The sequence below is a fragment of the Solanum tuberosum genome, unplaced genomic scaffold (genome assembly GCF_000226075.1).
Source record: "Solanum tuberosum cultivar DM 1-3 516 R44 unplaced genomic scaffold, SolTub_3.0 scf00019, whole genome shotgun sequence".
In the NCBI taxonomy this organism is placed as follows: domain Eukaryota; kingdom Viridiplantae; phylum Streptophyta; class Magnoliopsida; order Solanales; family Solanaceae; genus Solanum; species Solanum tuberosum.
The window spans coordinates 3,245,911-3,250,325 of record NW_006238945.1 but is presented as its reverse complement, the minus strand read 5'-3'; positions in this window follow the sequence as shown (position 1 = coordinate 3,250,325).

Sequence of the window (4,415 nt, the reverse complement as noted above, 5' to 3'; positions counted from 1 at the left end):
AAAAGCCCTATCATCTTCATTTCTAGGGAACAAACTCCCTAATTGAATTTTATCTTGCATTTTTTCTTTGGTACAAATATTCTCATTTATGATAATAACTCATAAAAAATAATTTCTACTGCAAACTGGACTAAAAATCTAAATGTTGTGGTGATTCCAAATGATGATTCTGTTTAGTAACATATTCTTGAGTAATGAGAATTAGTATAGCAGGACCCTCTTCGATAATGTTATTAGCAGGAACCTCCTCATAATAGGATTAGCAAGACCCTCCTTCATAATGGGATTAGCAGAACCCTCCTAAACAATGAGAATCAATCTAGCAGGACCCTCTTAAACATAGAAATTAGTCTAGCAGGACCCTCCTCAACAATGAGAATAACCGTACAGGACCGTCCTGAACAATGAGAATTATCGTAGAAGGACCCTCCTAAACAATGGGAATTAGCGTAGTAGGACCCTCCTAAACAATGAGAATTACAATGGCAGGACCCTCATAAACAATGGGAATTATCGTAGTAGGACCCTCCTAAATAATGAGAATTAGCGTAGTAGGACCCTCCTAAACAATGGGAATTAGAATTGCAGGACCCTCTTAAACAATGGGAATTAGTGTAGCATGACCCTCCTAAACATAGGAATTAGTCTAGTAGGACCCTCCACAACAATGAGAATAACCGTACAGGACCGTCCTGAACAATGAGAATTATCGTAGCAGGACCCTCCTAAACAATGGGAATTAGCATAGTAGGACCCTCCTAAACAATGGGAATTAGAATTTCAGGACCCTCCTAAGCAATGAGAATTAGTGTAGCATGACCCTCCTAAACAATGGAAATTAAAGTAGCAGGACCCTTATAAACAGTGAGAATTAGTGTAGCAGGACCCTTCTAAACAATGGGAATTAGTCTAGCAGGACCCTCCTAAACAATGATAATTAGTATAGTAGGACCATCCTAAACAATGGGAATTAATGTAGCAGGACCCTCCTAAACAATGGGAATTAGAATTTCAGGACCCTCCTAAGCAATGGGAATTAGTGTAGCATGACCCTCCTAAACAATGGAAATTAAAGTAGCAGGACCCTTATAAACAGTGAGAATTAGTGTAGCAGGACCCTTCTAAACAATGGGAATTAGTCTAGCAGGACCCTCCTAAACAATGATAATTAGTATAGTAGGACCATCCTAAACAATGGGAATTAGTGTAACGGGACCATCCTAAACAATGGGAATTAATGTAGCAGGACCCTCCTAAACAATGAGAATTAGTGTAGCAGGACCCTCCTAAACAATGGGAATTAGGCAGAATCAGCACTTCCTAGTCTGAGTCGATTTTTTTTCTTCTAGGATAAGCACTTCCTAGTCTGAGTCGATTTTTTTTAATTTACATTTGTTAATAACTCACAAAAAATTTCCAGTGAAAACTGGGGTAAATTTTTTGTTTATTTCTTTTGTTTGTGATGATTTTCAAGTTTCTTCAAGTGAAACATGGATTTGAAATTCAAGAACAAAGTTTCAACTCTTTTTTCAGAATGATCAATCCCATGATAGGCAGAATCAGCTTCTTCAATGCATATAGCAGCCTGACCTCCTGACACCTTCTTCTATTCAGGTTCTGATAAAGAAAACATGCAGTTATTCAAAGCATTTTTCAAATTATCATTTTGAAGAGTCTAAAAACTCACTCTAAGTGGCAAGTTAAGCATCAAATCCATTCAAGATCAAGATACTCACCAAAATCAAAGTGATATCTCAAATTCAAGACTCAAGTAAAGACTCAAGAGAAGCTGTATGGATAGGAGCTTGTACCTTTATTTTCCTTTTAACTATTAGCTTTCATTTTTTTTTTGTAAAGATAAGAGCCGCAGCCTGGAGCCGTCAATGGAACCTCACTTAACTTCAAACTCATCACCTCATCTCCTTAAACTACACGTGACCTGGTTCCCTTATAATCCGAGATATGTAGGATTTCCAAAACAAGATTCGGTCACATATTTTTTTTTCAAATAAGAGTCTAGTCAAAACTTGTCACGTTGTCTACTACTTTTTCTGCACACTCTTCGTGTTTTCAGTCAAAGAAGGGCAAACTGTAGACACGTTGTAACACCCCATAAAAAAATTTGAACTAAGACTCGAACCGTTCTTCGTAGTGAGTGAGATTTACCAAGGAATTAAAATTTTCTTAAGTGTTAAGGTCACTAGATATAGCACCTTGAGTTCCAAAAAGAATTAAATTGGAAATAGCAAAATCTGAAATTTTACAAGTTAAGCTAAGTATGAGTTTTGGGTTGACTTGAAATGACCATAAATTCTAGATCAAAATGATTTAGGTGTGATACCAGATACCGTAGGGAATACCTTTGAATTATCTTTCCAACTCCACCAAGTTTTCTCAGTTTCGAGTTTGTATGAGGGAGGTATGTCCATTTGAAGTTGGGTTGTCTAGATAAGGAAAGTCAAAACCAGATTTTAGAGGGGTATTTTGGTCTTTTCCTTACCCAATCAGGTTTTATTCATTTTTAGTAATATTTTAGGGGTCTAATCTGATTAGGTTCAGTTTTATAATCCGAGTTTACGCCTAGGGTTTTAGTTGAGAGTTCGAGAAGAGAAAAGAAGAAGAGAGAAGAGCAGAAAAGAGAAGGAATCGAAACGTTCGTCGAAATTCTTGAGAGTTGTTGCAGATTGTCGCCATGGGTTTGATCCCTAAGAGGTATGTAAGTTTCCATAGTGTTGGGTTTATTCACCCACACGCCAAACATATTATTTTCAGCGAAGTTTCATTCTAAAAAAGTTGAAGGATTTAAGTTTTTGGTAGGTGTTTTTGAAGTTCATTCTAAATCTTGTTTTATTGGGGTTTTGATGATATCTTGAGATTAAAGTGATTGTTTTGAGTGTTGTTTTGAGTGGATTAGTGTGTACTTAGGTTGGGTGATTGAATCAAAGGAAAACTTGGGAAAACAAATCGATTAAAAGAGATTTAGGATAAAAAAACGAGAGGCGATATTCGTCGAACTTGCCTGGGAAAAGGCTGGGGCCGCGCGCCGCAGATGCGCCCAACTGGCTGGGGCGGCACCCCTGCAGTGCGCCCATAAGCAGTATATGAAGTTAGGGACTGGCATCCCGTGCCCGGAATGCGCCAGGGTCGCCTGGCGCTACTTCTTTTCCGTCGGTTGTCCCGTTTGAGTCCCTTTTAAGTGTACCTTCACTCCCTTTGATTCTAATCACTTTAAAATACTTCAAAACAGCTCGAAATCATTCATAACATGATCATAACCTTGAATTTATAATTCAAATTCAATGTAAAGTTAAGAGTTAAGTCTTGAGAGTTCTTCCTATCATTTTGAGAGAGTTCCTTTGAGTCCTTTTGAGGAGTCTTCTACAATTTCTAGTAACTTGTTTCAAGACTCAAGTAAGTGAGCATGAGAGTGAGGAGAATGTATTCATGAGTCTACACTATCACCGATATCCTTCATATCATGAACCATGACTCTTGAATTGATAATTCACATTCAAGAGAGAGTTAAGAGTAGAGTTCAAGAAAACCTTTGAGTTCAATTATGAATCCTTTGATATCCGTCATCAATATGAGTTAAGTTTTGAGGAAGTAAGTAAGAGAATGAGAGGAGTGATATACATGAGATCCATGTAGTTATGTAGACTTTTGAGGCGGGTTGTTCATTCCCATAATTCCGTATGAACTCCATAAATTGAGCATCATTGATAGTAGTAGTATCTTCAAGTTCTAAGTCTTGAGTATTGAGTTCCTAATTCCCTTTTAGCTTATATTTCTAATCATAGGACTATTAAACGTTAACAATGAATTCCTTGAGTTGATTTTATGCATGCCCATAATTCGGCATGAACCCTATAAGTCGAACAAACTTGAAATGAGTAGTATCATTGACGTTCTTAAGTTCCAAGTATTGAGTTCTATCTATAGTTATACAAAACCTTGTATTGATTCGTTCACGTCCATAATTCGACATGAACCATATTTTATGAAGTCTTTTACCAATACTTTAAACTTGTTTTAGGACTTGAGCATTAAGTTGAGTAAGAGTAAAAAGTATGTTCAGTTTCTTCAAGAGATTATATGGGGACTATGTATTCCGACAGAGTTTAAAATATTTTCACATTTAAACAAGAAAAGGAAACCTTGATTTCCAAAGAGCATTTGATCTAATTTTCAGAAAAGAGTAAACACTTTCACAATTAAGTAAGAGAGGGAACTTTGATTTCCAAGACAACCTTTGAGCTAAGTTTTTGAGCACTAATTTTAAATCACAGAAGAAGTATATTTTTAAACATAATGATCTAGTATCGTATTTTGGGAGTAATATTGAGCACCGATATAGAGGAGCGTTCAGAGAACCCACATCCCCCATAAACCATTAGCCATCATGAGTTAGAATT